The sequence below is a fragment of the Muscardinus avellanarius genome, assembly GCF_963383645.1.
Source record: "Muscardinus avellanarius genome assembly, chromosome: 10".
Classification (NCBI taxonomy): Eukaryota; Metazoa; Chordata; class Mammalia; order Rodentia; family Gliridae; genus Muscardinus; species Muscardinus avellanarius.
Window position 1 is genome coordinate 31,043,524 of NC_137796.1, and position 15,038 is coordinate 31,058,561.

Genomic DNA, 15,038 nt, shown 5'->3' on the forward strand with positions numbered 1-15,038 from the left:
AGTCATCGCCCTGTCAGCCGGGCCATTCATAACAACTTCTGGCAGCTCATCAGGGGAGTTCAGAGCTTGAATAGGACCCTATCAACCCTCACACCTCATCGTGTGAAGCTGTTTACCAGCATTGGCTTTTTCTGTAAATATTACAAGCAGAGCCCTGAAAGGAAAACGTGTGAAGACGAAATGTCCCAACCTCTTAGCACTGAGCTGAGATGGCAGATCCGGGTTGGCAGAGAAATCGCAAGTCCTCCTGTTTCATTTATTCAGGCAGAATGATACCTACTCCTGGCCTTGAAGTTTTGTGTATGCTGGCTAATTAGATAACACTTAATTTGACTTCACACTTGTGTCAGTTAGGGGGAAGGGAGACTCTGTAATTAGGGAGTGTGGATCTCGGGATTCTGTCACAATTCTGCTCCCTTGTTCTAATTTAATGCACTTTCCAGTGTTTTCTTCCCGTCTTTTATGCTCGACTGGTAAAAAGGTGGCTGAATGATATGGCGGATGGCAAAGGGACTCAGTCTCCGGGACTAAGATTCTGCTACATTCTTCCATCAGAAAGAACTTTTTATTTGAAACGGATGGCAACAATCCTTTGTTGGAGTTAATGGTGCCAACCTGCAAACACTGTACTTTCTTTTTAGTCTTTTTATTTTTAGTTGGTTATATATGTGCAGATTTTAAATTGTCCACTAGCTCTAGTTTTATCAAGAAAAAATAAGTCTTCTCAGTTTCCCCTCCCTAGAGACAACTACTCTCAGTGCTACAACAGATGAGAGAGAAAAAAAAAAGTTCACACACTGAGAAATACATGGATTCGTGTGGTGCTGGATGGAACCCACTTTGCCTGTTTCTGATTGGTGTACAAGTGCGATGACGCTGTGACTAGCTTCTGTTACTTACCTTTGAGGTTTTTTGGTTTCTTAGTTTTTTACTCTTTTTTTTTTGTGTGTGTGGTGCTGGAGATAAAACCCAGGGGCATTCTATCTCTGAGCTACATCCCAAGCCCTATTTTATTTTTTATTTGGAAATAGTCTCACTCCGTTTTAGAGGGCCTTGGTAAAGTGTGGATGTTGGCCTCTGGCCTGTGCTCCTTCTGTCTCATCCTCCTAAGTACTGGGATTGCAGGCATGCACCATTGCACCTGGCTTGTTTTTTTTTAATCTCTTTTAAAAATTAAAAATATAGGTAGGGCTGTCTCGCCCTTTGGGGATGGCCTGCATTTTCCTTGAATAGGTATTCCTTGTTTTACCTCAAAAGCCTCTCACTGTAGATATCCTACATTTTTCTTGCATATGTATCTACTTTCCTAAATAAATCTATCTCTGGAAAATAAAAACATTACTGGTATAATTTACATATAATAAAATGCCTGGATTTTAAATGTACAATTCATTAAGTTTTTTGTTGTTGTTGTTTTTTGCTTTTTTTTTTGTTTTTTTTTTTGGTGGTACTGGGATTCCTGGAAACCCTTCTACCTCCCTCTGGGCTACAGTCCCAGACCTATTTTTATACTTTTTTTTTTTTTTTTAAACAGGGTCTCTTAAGCCAGCGCAAGGCTGGCTTCCAACTTGCCCAATCCTCCTGTCTCCGTCTCCCAAGTGCGGGGATTACAAGCGTGTGCCACCATGCCTGGCAATTCATTAAGTTTTAATACAGCAGGTTCTTCCCCCATCCAGGGTTTCACCTCTCATTACTTTAGTACCCGTGGTCCTCCATAGCCCCAAACTAATAAATGGAAAATTCCAGGAGTAAAGAGTTCTAAGATTTAAATAACTTTTATTATAGCATATTGTTACAATTACCCTATTTTATTATTAGTTATTATTATTAATCTCTTACTGTGCCTAATTTATAAATCAAACTTTATCATGGATACATATGTAGAGAAATAAGCACTTGAGGTATGCCCTGGGGTCTTGGCACACAGATAAGGCAGAGGTGGGGGCTACAGTACTTGAATATACTTAATCACTGCGTGCCAATCAAGACACGGGATATTTCCATCTCCCCAGAAATTGCCCTCTGGTACCTTTCCCCATCAGTTCCCCTTCTGGGAAGCACTCACTTCTCCTGCTCTGTCATCGTGGGTTAGGCTGACATACTCTAGAACCTTTACACATGGAAACCGTACGGAGGTGCCCTTGGGGTCTGGCTTCTTTGGCTCAAATTGATGTCTTGAGAGTCATGCAGAGCTTTGTTCTAATTACCTGCCAGGTGTTCAAGAGCGAAAGAGTGCACTACTACCTGCTGTGGCTTCCAGGCCTGGGCTGTTGGGTTGCCCCTTTAGCACTGATGTGTAGAAGTTGTTTATGTTCTAGATAGTAAGTCCTTTGTTCAAGACAGACTTGGAAATATCCCAGTTTGTGACTTTATCACAGTCTGTGACTTGTCTTTTCATTTTCTTAGTGGTGGTGCTTGGTAAGCAGAAATTTTAAATTTTGATTATGTTCAGTTTGATGATTTTTCTCTAATATGACAAGTATTTTTGTGTTGTGTCAAAAAAAAACCCTTTGACAGCTACAGGCACATGCATATATTCTCTTGTTTTCTTTAGAGAATATAGACGCTTTATAGTTTCAGATTTTACATCAAGGCCTCCTACCTCAATCCCTCAATCTAATTTTTGTGTATGATGATGTGAGATAGAGGTTCTTTGTTTTATTTTTGTTTTTTAGTGTGGAAACAGCTAATTGATCTAGAATCACATTTCCCTTTCCCTGGATATGTGTGTGTGTGTGTGTGTGTGTGTGTGTGTGTGTGTGTGTGTGTGTTGATGACATGTGTGTGCATGTACACAATAATTTTTGGTGAAAATCAACTGACTGCGCATGTGTGGATCTCTTTCAGGACTCCCTATTCTGTTTCACTGATTTGTTTTCCTTCATGCAAATAACACCGTCTTAATCATTGTTGCAGTACAATAAGTCTTAAAAGCAGGAAATAGAACTCTTTCAAATTTCTCCAAATTAAGGTTTTTCTTGACTATTCTTCATTTTTGCTATATACATTTTATAACCAGCTCATTAATTTCTACTAAAATATCCTCTCTGGATCCCCAGCACTAAAAAAATAAAACAAACAAACAAACAAACAAACAAAAAACCCAAAGCAAAGCAAAAGCTCCCTGGCATTTTGATTGTACTGAATTCAAAGATGAATTTGAAGAAAATAAACACTTTGTCATTATTAATTCTTCCAATCCATAAACATGTTTTATAGTTTAACTCTTTATTTAATATTATTCTCCAATATATACTAGCTTTCTTTTACAAGCCTTATGTATCTTTTGCTAACTTTAGGTAGTTATATTTTTGCTACTGTTGTAAAGGGAATTAGTTTTATCACTGGTAATTATTTTTATTTTATTCCTGTAACTTTTTATTTTTTATTTTTTATTTTTTTCTTTTAACAATTTTTTATTGAACATAAATAGTATACATTTAAACTATATTTGGTGCCCTCTCCCCCCCCGCCCCCGTTTTCCCTTCCCCCCTCCCACCAATGATTGTCCAGGTTAACCATGTCTTATTCATAATTTTACACATATTCGGATGTAGACCCTCATTAATCAAGATCAGCCTTCCTCCTCTCCTCTCTTTCCATTCAAACTTTGCTGATATTTCCCCTCCATTATCTGCAGTCCCACTGGTATCCTCTGTGTTTCCTAGTTTGGGCATATTAGAGGAAACATATGTACCTTCTCCTTCTGTGCTTGGCTGATCTCACTTAACATAATGTTCTCCAGGGCTTTCCATCTTCTTGCATATAGAAATACACACAATGGAATTCTATTCAGCCATAAAGAAGAACAAAATTATATCATTTCCTGTGACTTTTCTACATTTACTTGGAAGTTCTAGCAGGCTTCTTTTGTAAATTCCTTAAGATGTGTTATATAGAAATCGTGGCAGCTACAAAAAAGGATATTTCTGTGTCTTTGCTTTTCATTTATATATCGGTATTTTTTTCTTACATTGTTGTCTTAGTTAGGACTTCAGTCTAATGCTGAATAAAGGTCTGAAGAGTGGGCATCCTACTTCAGAATTCAGAAAGTATTTAATATTTCACCATTAATAAAACTTTGATGACTGGGTTTTTATATATGTCCTTTTAGTAGGATGGATTGCTTTCCTTTTGAAGGTTTTGATTCTGAATGAATAAAATTTAAAAAATTTGTTTTCCTCACCTGAGATGCTATATTTTTTCTCTTTGATTCTTTTAATGTGATGAATTACATACTATGTGACCTCTAATTTTCAATCCTCACATAAGTTCCACTTATTAATAACATTTGTTATTTCATATAATACTAAACTTGATTTTATATTATTTTATGAAGGTATTTATTCATATTTGTAATCATACAGGGTATTTGTCTAGTTTTATTTTTGTAATTGTTAGGTTTTAATATTAGGACTATACTAATTTCATAAAACAAACAACCTGGAAAGTGTTTCCATTTTCTTGAAGAGTTTGTGTACAATTATATTCTTTTTTTCCCTTAAAATTTATGAGCGAATCCATCTGGGCTTGCGATTTACTTTGTTGAAAGATTTTAAATTATACATTCAATTCTAAAAATAGATATAAAGCTATGTGAATTTTTCTCTCGCTAATTTTGGTAAGACATGCTTTTCAAGAAATGTGTCCATTTCCTCTAAGCTGTTGAATTTATGGGCATAAAATCATTAATTGCTTTGTCTTGTTGGAGAATTGAATCCTTTATCACATTGTAATAACCCTCTTTATCACTGGTAATATTTCTTGTCAGAAGCCTACTTTGATATTAATAAAGCTACTTCAGCTTTCTTTTCATTAGTGTCTGCATGGTGTATCCATTTCCATCCTTGTAACCTACTATGTCTTTATATTTAAAGTGGATTTTTTGGTAGACTATAGGAGTTGGTGCTTACTTTTCATTTAGTCGAACAATCTTTTTTTTTTTTATTAGGTTTGATTTACATTTCCAGTTCTTATTGACGTCATTGAATTAGAATATACCATCTAATTTTCTATTTGCCCATCTGTTCCTTGTGTCTGCTTTCCTTTCTTTTTGCCCTCTTTTGATTAATTGAGTATTTTTATGAGTCAGTGTTATCTCCATGTTGACTGGTCATGTATACCTCCTTTGAAAAATTTAGTAGCCGCCTTAGGCCTTACCATACACAGCTCATTTGAACTCTCCGTTCAAATAATACTATTCTGTTTTATAGGAGCCACAGTAGATTCCCAGCTCCTCCCTCCTATTCTTATTTTATCATTCCCACATATTTACTCTAAATAGGTTGTTATACACAGTGTGGCTATTTTTGTTTAAATAGTTGTCTTTCAAAATAATTTAAAAATAACAAAACAAGAATTTTATGTTTACCTTTAGTTATTCCATTTCCAGTGCTCTTAATTTATCTGAATAGATTCAAGTTCTCATCTGCTATTATATTCTTTCTTTCTGAAGAACTTTATTTAATATTTCTTCTTCTTTTCTGTGGTACTGAGGATGGAACCTGGCGCCTTCTACCACTGGGCTACACCCTAAGCCCTATTTATTTTTTATTTTGACAGAAAGTTTAAGTTGTTGAGAGCCTCACTAAATTTTTGAGGCTGGAGGTTAGATTGTGATCCTCCTGTCTCAGCCTCCTAAGTACTAGGATTACAGGCATGAGCCACCATGCCTGGCTCTTTAGCATTTCTTGGAATGTAGGTCTCCTGGAAATGGGTTAAGAATTGTTGTTGTTTTTCTTTTGGTTCTTGAAAAATCCTTATTTCTCCTTCCTTTTTGAAAGATATTTTTGCTGGGTATAAAATTATGAGTCTTAAACCAGGCGTGGTGGTGCACGTTTGTAATCCCAGTACTCGAGAGGCTGAGACAGGAGGATCCAGGTTCGTGGCCAGCCTCAGCTACTTAGTGAGGCCCTCTGCAACTTAATGAGACCTGTTTCAAAAATAAAGAATAAAAAATCTAGCTGGGAATGTAGCTTGGAAGTAGAATGCCCTGGCATTTAATCCCCAGCACCATATGCACATGCAAAAATATGAGTCTTGATGGTGTCTTAGTCTATTTTTGTTGTTGTTGATGCCGCTACTGACTACCATAGACTAAGTAATGTGTAAAGAATAGAGGTTTATTATTTGGGCTTATAATTCTAGAGGTTAGGAATTCTACAAATGGGCAGCTGTATCTAGTGAGGGCCTTACGCTGCTGCACACCAGAAAGTCAAAAGGCAAGCAGTTATCTATAAAGGAAAGAATGCAAGAGTCAATGTTGAGAATGTTTATGAAAACCATCTCTCATGGCAACTAATCCAGTCCTACAAGAATGAAAACTCATTCCCTTGAGAAGTCATTAATTCATTCATGAGAGCTCCATCCCCATGACCCAAACACCTCTCACTACCTTCCTCCTCCCCCATGATGCATTGGGACCAAGCCTCAGCATGAGTTTTGGTGGGCACAAGTCATAGTCAAACCATAACATAGATTCTCGCCATTGTTCAACCATTAAGACATCATTCTGTTAACTTCTGGCTTGTGTAGTTTCTCATGAGAAAACTAATGTATTCCTGACCTTTAGTTTTTAATTTCCCTGTATGAGATGGGTCTTCACTGACTTACTTCCTTTATAGTTTCCTCTTTGTGTATGGTTTTCAGTAGTTTAAATATGATAGACATTTAGTTTGGGTGCTCTTTGGAAAGTAGAAATTTATTCTGCTAAATGTTCTTTGAATGTCTGGGAACTGTGGTATGGTATCCATCATTCATTTTCTTTTTATTATTTATTTATTTACTTATTTTGGTGGTACTGGGGTTCCTGGAAACCCTTCTACCTCCAGGCTACACTCCCAGACCTATTTTATATTTTTATTTGGAAACAGGGTCTCTTAAGCCAGCGTGGCTGGCTTCGAACATGCGAGATCCTCCTGTCTCCGCCTCCCAAGCGCAGGGATTACAAGCGTGCGCCACCACGCCTGGCTCCATCATTCATTTTAGAGGCCTTTGCGTATTATTTCTCCTTATCTTTTGACCTGGGATCTCAGATACATATAGGTCAGCACTTTCATTACTTCTCCATATAGCTCTTAGATGCTCTGTTGTGCCCCTCCCTCCATCTACTATTCCCCACTGTTTTATAGTCAATGCTAACTTGTTATAGGCCCAGTTTCTACATATGTGAGGGTCTTACCAAAAAATTTTGTTGTCGTCTTGTCTCTTATTCTTTAGATTTTTGTGGGTTTACCCTTTTAAAAGCCTTATTTAACTTTCTAACATTTTAGTGGTCTTTGGAGGGATCTAATGTAGACTTATGTGCACAGTCTTTATCTGGATGTCAAATTTGAATTTCATTAAAGAAAGCTTACTGATAAAGATTAAATTTCCCATTATCTTTGAAATAATCTATCGTATCTTATTTCCTCATTTTAAAGAAATGTTTGCATTTTAAGAAATGAGAATCACAAATATTTATTATATATTTTCATGTGATAGTGTTGCAAATGTTGTTCTTGTATTAACTAATTTCATTATCACAATGATTTTTCCATACAGACAGCCTAATTATCCTTCTTTTTACAGGTGAGGATAAACTGAGGTATAAAAATATTAATAATTATTAGTCCAAAGATGCAGAAATCGGAAGTGAACAGAGCTGGCTTCTCAACCGCTACATTTTGACTATTTCCAACAAACGGGAAGGTGGTGATTTTAGGCTATACCTTCACTTTGGGGCTCTGTAGCCCTTCATTATTACTTTGACCTCTCCAAGATTCTTAATCTATTAGTCAGCAAGTATATATTCAGCATCCATCACAGTGCCCAGAATTGTTCGGTCCAGGGTAGAGGTGCGATGGAGCATGGAGGATGTTACTTCATGGACCTTCCACCTCAATGAGAAGGTCTCACGTTTGCAGGTGAGCATTGTGGTGCACGATGGCCTCACTGTCCACGGAAGGAATGCTCAGCTGGATCTGGATGCTCAGAAACCATGGGAAACACCTTAACAGCACAATGGTTACCGAAGAGTACTCTCGGTCTCTAGGTTGCCCGTGCTGCTTTCCCACTTCTCCCTGCACTTTGGTGTTAGCATCTTAATTCTTACTTTTAATACTGTTTATGAATACTTCTCCCATGAAGCACAATAGGAGGATTGTTTTAAACCCCAAAGGTCTTAAGTTTAACATGGGAGAGGCTCTATATCTTGGTCATGGTGAGCTATACTATTGTGTGTGTGTGTGTGTGTGTATACCATAATACATATATTTCCTTATTTATTTACACACATATATTTATATATATAATTTTTACCTTAATTTTTCCCATCAAAAATGGTTAACTGACAACATGTATTCACATTACATGTTCCCAGTATTTCTGGAATAGCAGAACAGCAGTTCTGTTTATAAATAAAGGGTTTATGGATTCATACTTATCTTTAGATTGCCTGGCTCAGTATCTAATATACTAATAGACACCTAACAAATATTTATCTTTTCCAATTAAATGAGTGGTATTAGAGATGTCCTTTCATGAATATTTTTGTGAAAGAATAAGAAAATCCTCATGAGTTTGTATTTTAATTTGAAGAGCACATTTTCCCAATGCAATGCTCATCAGCCTATTTTAGAAGGAAGGCTATAGTGGGAAGAGCCATTGTTCTTACTTGGGAGCTCTACACAGAATTAAGTAACAGGATTACTTAATAATAACTGGTGACCATCCTTTCCTCATGCAACACGTGGCAGAGAGTAAATACTTTATAAATGTTTGTTGATGGAAAAATGAACCATTTGACCATATCTAGATTGATATTGAAGAATCCTAGGTGCTGTATAACAATCCATCTCAAAGATAGACTCTAGACCAAACTGACAATAAGGCTCAAGCAGCCTTTCAGGAAAAATGTGATAATGTATTGGTTAGATCATGTACTTGGGAGCCCTGCAGATGTAGATCAGACGTCACCCTGGCCACCTTCTGGCTACCTGTGTCACCTCAGGAAAGTTACTTCACTTCTCTCTCAAGCCCTTGGCCTTTAAATTTGGAGCAGTAATATTATTTCCTATGTTGGTTATGAGGATTAAATAAAATATCCCACATCAAGAATTTATGGCTGTGAATGTTACCAGGTCAGGCTTGGTTGGAGACCCCCTTGGAGCCACAGCCAAGGACAGGGCTAGCGAAGGTGGTGGTGCTGAGGCTGGACCAGGAGCCGCTGCGGATCAGGGCCCGTCTCTGGGGATCACCAAGTCAGTCAGTTTATTGTGGGTGGCTTTTCCTCAAGTACTTTTTTGGAACTCTAGAAATGACAGTTTTTATTCTGGAATTATATGGTGTAGGAAAACTTCATGATTTTGTACAGATGACAGATTGGAAGAGTCGTTACTATTATTCCTACCATAAGATTTAGTGTAGAGATGCTGACACACAAAAGATGGTGACATTCCAGCTTCATTCATTCAACCCTTAGCTCCCAAGTTCAGTAGTTAGGGGAACACACAAGTAGCAAGCAGACTGCGCTGGAGATGCTGTGGTTCACAGAGGTACGCGTTTATGTGGACGGTGGTGACAGACAATGAGTTGACATTTCCAGATCAGACCATGTTGCCATTTTCTAGGAAGAAGAGCTGAGAAAAGCCAGTGCACTGGCATTTCCAAAGAGCTGGACAGGGAGCAGCCCGCCGCTCCTGCAGAAGAGGCAACAGCATCTGGGGTACCTGCCTCAAAGCACCCAAAGTGGCAGATCTTCAAAACATCAGCAACCGGAGGCTCTGGCTTTAAGGAGGCTGTGGAATGGTCAGATGAAACATCAAAAAGCAGATGGTAACTCAATGACTTCTGCAACTTTCGTGAAGTTTCCAGTCCCTTTAGAAACATCCAGGGATGCTTCACATCACTAAATGGTAAAACTATACAATGATTGGGCAGATACATACCCAACTTCTTAGTCTGTAATAAATATAAAATAAGTATTTGGTTGGAGGAAAAACTTGACTGAATCATCTTAATGTTCTATGTAATGTAAAATATTCCTTGCTTGTTTTCTTGTGTTAATGTATATAGCGTATAAAATTCTTGTTCAAATTGTTTATTAAAGAATTTACTCTCCTTGGGAATAGCAAAAACCTTCTATTTTTTGAAAAAAACCTTATGAATTATGATAGTAAGTGCTCGTAAGTAATTATTGTATGGAGATTTGAGGGATTGAGGCTGTGGATGTTTGATCTATTAAAAAGTTCTTGTTAAGGCCAGGCGTGGTGGCGCACGCTTGTAATCCCCACGCTTGGGAGGCCGAGACAGGAGGATTGAGCAGGTTTAAAGCGAGCCTCAGCTACTTAGTGAGGCTCTCAGCAACTTAGTGAGACCCTGTTTCCCAATAAAATATAAACATAGGTCTGGGAGTATAGCTCGGAGGTAGAAAGCCCCTGGGTTCCACACCAGTACTACACACACAAAAAAAAAAGTTATTGTTAAAAATGGGAAACCCTAAACCAGAGGAGTCTATCTGCTTCCATTTTCTTCATATAGGAATTTTGAGTGACATTATTTATTGTTATATGGGTATATGAAAAGAGGGGAAGGGAGCTAGAAATCCTTTCCACTTCTAGAGAAACGCCTTCTACCAAGGATGGGGTGACTTGGGCTCACCCTGTCAGCAGAGGATGAGACCAGCCAGAGACAATGGGTTATGGCACAGTATTGAGCACTGGCTCGTCAGGTGTCAGCTTGCTGACATGCTCTAAGGATATGGTGTTCAGCAGTTTTTAGAAACTAGTAAAAACAATACCACTGACATGGTGGCACCTGTGGCAGTTTCATAGAACTTCCACATATATGATCTGTTCTGATTTTCACCACAGTGTTCTGAGGATCCTAAGATAAATATTTGTCATTCCCATTTAATAGAGGAGTAAACACCTTCCAAGAAGTGATAAGATCGTGCCCGAGGTGGCTCAGCTACTAAGTAACTGAGCTAGGGCTTGGACTCAGGGCCTCCCTCTGGGCTCATTATTATTAGTTTTCCCCCTTGCACTCATCAGCCAGTTTGTTCTACAGAATCCATCTATGTGTGTGTGAGCACATACGCTAGGTCCTTAAGACTTTGTGTTTGTAAGATAATTTCACACTCAGCTACACTAGTTAAAAAAATAGGCTATTTTTAAGAACCTTATGTATCTTTTTGGCCCAACAGGAAAAATGGGTAAGTAATTATTGTTGTATAGAGATTTGAGAAGTTGAGGCTGTGGCCATTAAAAAACAATCTTGGCAAAAATGGGAAAATATAAACCAGAGGAGTGTATATGCCCTCTATGTTTCCTTTTTCTTGCTGTGGAATTCTGAGTGGCATTCAGTGTCGTGCCGATATACTGGACCTTTGATGATGTCAAAAAGGAAACATCTGTGTCTCCTTTGGTTAAAAGACTCAGAGGCAGGAAGGACTGCTGGGTGTCCAGAAGATGCTGTGACTCTTCTGGCTGTCATTATTTGAGCAAACTCTTCCATGACTCCTTCATGACTGCTGAGCAGAAAGAATCTCCACAGATCCCAGCAGTTCCCTGCAAGGGCACCCCCTAGCAGGTGAGGTGTTAAAGGAAAACTCCCTGTAATAGATTCCTCTTCCGGTCCCTTAATTATAGTGCACACTATTACCTAGAATGAGTCCTATTTTTAAATAATGTAGTAATAAACTTTTTTAATGTAAAAGGGGAAAATATGTTCATACCCCTACTGGTAAGACAGGAAATATGCCTACAGCAGAATCTTACTTCACCATGAATAAAATCCATCTTTACATTTCTCAGAAGTGAATAAAGATTATACAGTTGGCTTCCTACTTGATGTCTTGATGTTGTCCTTTATGAGTTTCTGGATAGCAACTGGTTGCAGGAAGAATTCTATCCAGAAGCCATTCTCAGGTACTGAGAATTTTGTGGTACTGGGGATGGAACCCAGGGTCATTCTACCTTCAAGGTACATGCCCAGCCCTATTTTTTATTCTTTACTTTGAAACAGGGTCTCGCTGAGGGAGCTTTTAAATCTGAAGTGGTAACTCTGCCTGCTGAGATTCTTACTTTATGAAACCCAGAGGAAGATTTTATTTATATTTTTGTTTAACATTTGTGTGCAATATTGACATTTGCAAAATGCGTTAAAGTGTAACAGAATGGACAGAAATTTTTATGGGGCATATTATTGTCTTCTCTTCCATATTTAGTTATTCCTTTGATTTATTTAATATGTTTTGCATCTGGTCTTCAGAGATCATGTAAGATGGTAACCAATGTAGAATGATATTAATATAAGGTTATTTTGTATCACTCATAGGGAAAACTGAGTTGGGCTTCATAAATGTTTTGCAAAGAGCACCATGTTGTCCTCCCAGAGTATTTTTGGTAACACCAGCTGTGTGTGTCCATGTTGCTTTAAATATGTATATCACTGCCCATCCGTGTGTGTGTGTGTGTGTGTGTGTGTGTGTGTGTGTGTGTGTGTATTTTCTTTTTTTTTCTCCAGATGTTTGGAGTGCTCAACATCTGGGGTCATGCAGTAGGTATCCTCTTACACAGCCACACTACTTTCTTTACTGATCATTAAGTGGGAATCGGAGAGCTATTTTCAGTGAACCTTCTCCGTAAAGCTTGCCCTGCCCCCAGACCCAAAAGAACTCCCTCCTCCGCCTGATAGATCCTAGCATTCTTTCTCTTTCTTACCCTGATTTCTAAGAATCTTAGAGTCCCAGAGTTTTGTACGAATAGGTAACAGAGAGAGATGATAGGTAGAGAGGTTCACACTTTTGTCATTTTAAAGTTGGTATGACATGCTTTACAATGAATCTTTTAAAAATGGACATATAATCCTATAATCCTAGTACTTGGGAGGCTGAGGCAGGAGGATGGTAGGTTTGAAACCAGCCTCGGCAACTTAGTGAGACCCTTAGCAACTTAGTGAGACCCTTAGCAACATAGACCCTGTTTCAAAATAAAAAACAAACAAACAAAAACAGGGCTAGGTGTGTAGCTTGTAGATAGAATGCCCCTTGGCTCAATCCCCAGTATAAATAAACTAATTAATAAATAAAATTTATTATTATTATTATCATTTATTATTATTATTAATTTATTATCCTTTTAAAGGATAATCTCTTTATACCGAAAGGTATTCTCAGCTTCTCAAGGTTTACTGAACTCAGCTCATTACTGTGGAGAGCATACAAAACATAGCAATAGAAAAAGGCCTCTATTTGGTGACCTTAAGAATTGTATATTTAATAGATTCAAAAGTCACTCTCAAAAAAAGTTATTCTCATCCTTAATTTTTTTCTTTAAATGCTGCAGAAGGGCAGCTGACTAAACTGTGCTTTGGAGGGCAGGTGTGGTCCTGTTTCAGGAGGAAGGCTTGAGGCTAGGCAGGCTGACCAAGTGCTTCTCAACCCAGGTTGTAAGCCATGTTTGCTTTGTGTGGGGATTGAACCCAGGTCCTCATGCATGCGCGGCAAGTGCCCTACTACAGAGCCACATGCCCTGAATGCCACTGGTTATACTGCATCCTGCCAATCAGGACCGATCATATCAGAATCTTGGGGAGGGAATCCCAGACACCAGTCATTTTTAAATCTACCAAGTGACCAGATGTGCGGCCAGGAATGTGACGGCCCCTCCACGTCCACTACTGACAATGCGAGTGGCCTCATCGACAGTGTCAGCTCAGTTTCCCCAGGCCTGCCAGGTTGGAGGTACCTGAGTCGCACCCAGCTCCAGCTGAACCTAGAAAGAATCGGTGTCCCCTGCTATACCCGTAGGCGGTCCCTGGAACTCATCTTGTCATCTTTAACACAGTGTCCAGTAAGCCTCCAGTGTCACAGGGCACCCTTCCTCAGGCCCCATGGGTTGCTGACCTTTTTCAATTTCCTGATTGTTCTTCAACTGCCCTCCTGACCCCTTTGCCCATGCCTTTCTTGCTTGTTCAATGCCTGGCTACTGTTGGCTCAGCTCCTGCTATATCTGCACAGAGTCCAAGGCTTGTTCTGCAAACTATGGGCCACCAGCTGGGGCCCTCCCTCCAACAGGTTGAACCACCCAAGAAGCACAGAGCAGTCACCCTCCTGAGCATCGCAGCTCGGAAACTCCTGCTGCTTCCGATCCCCTGCGGGTCAATCTCTAGGAGCATGGACCTTTGTTGAAGCATTTGTCTATATCTTTGATTCATGGGGAAATCAAATCCACCTCTTTTTCAAGAAGCCATGTGAAGTCGCATGGAGAGGGGCCTCAATGCAGGGCAGGGTGAAGGGAGAAGTGGGGCCATGGATGCGATCAGCCAGCCACAGATAAGAAGCAAAGAAGGGAGGTGAGCATTTTTGGGAAAGAAGCAAAATTGTGGGAACATCCAGCTATGCAGAGAGTTTACTTTGATCTGAAGTGAAAATAGAGGTGTCCAGTGACCAAACACCAGGCACGTTGTCAGGAAACAGCCAAAAATTTGGCAACCTGGATGTGACCTGAGAAAGGCAAATAAATTACTTAGAAATGTTAAAAAAAAAAAAGAGTTAAACTCCAGAGCACTGCTCACAGGCCCAAGTGTGAGGAGAGAAAGGACTCAGATCAGATGTGGGCAAAGACTGGTGAGCCCACATGCCAGCTGAATTCTCCCAGGAAGGACAGCAGGATGCCAAGGCTGGAGCAAAGCACCTGGGGCTACCAAAAGTTTCTCTGCCTCAGTTGTACTAAGATATGTTCTACTTCAACTTATCATTTTTCTTTGAGGCAGGAGCCTCAACTTTCTGAATCTCTTCTGAATACTGGGTGGGTTGGACTTCCCCGCCCCTTTGAGACATAAGAGGACGTGTCAAGTAGCACTTCTTCCTGGAAGCCAACCAGAGTCACTGCTCTACTTCCATGTGCTCTTTCCCTTCCACAGGGAACTGTGAACCTCATGAGATGGTGGGAGAGCCTTGGGCCCCGCGGTGACTGAATTGAACATAGTCATTGCCAGCCCTCACTGGATATGGGGCATGAAAGAATCATCAAGTCACTGAGCATTGGTTTTTGTTT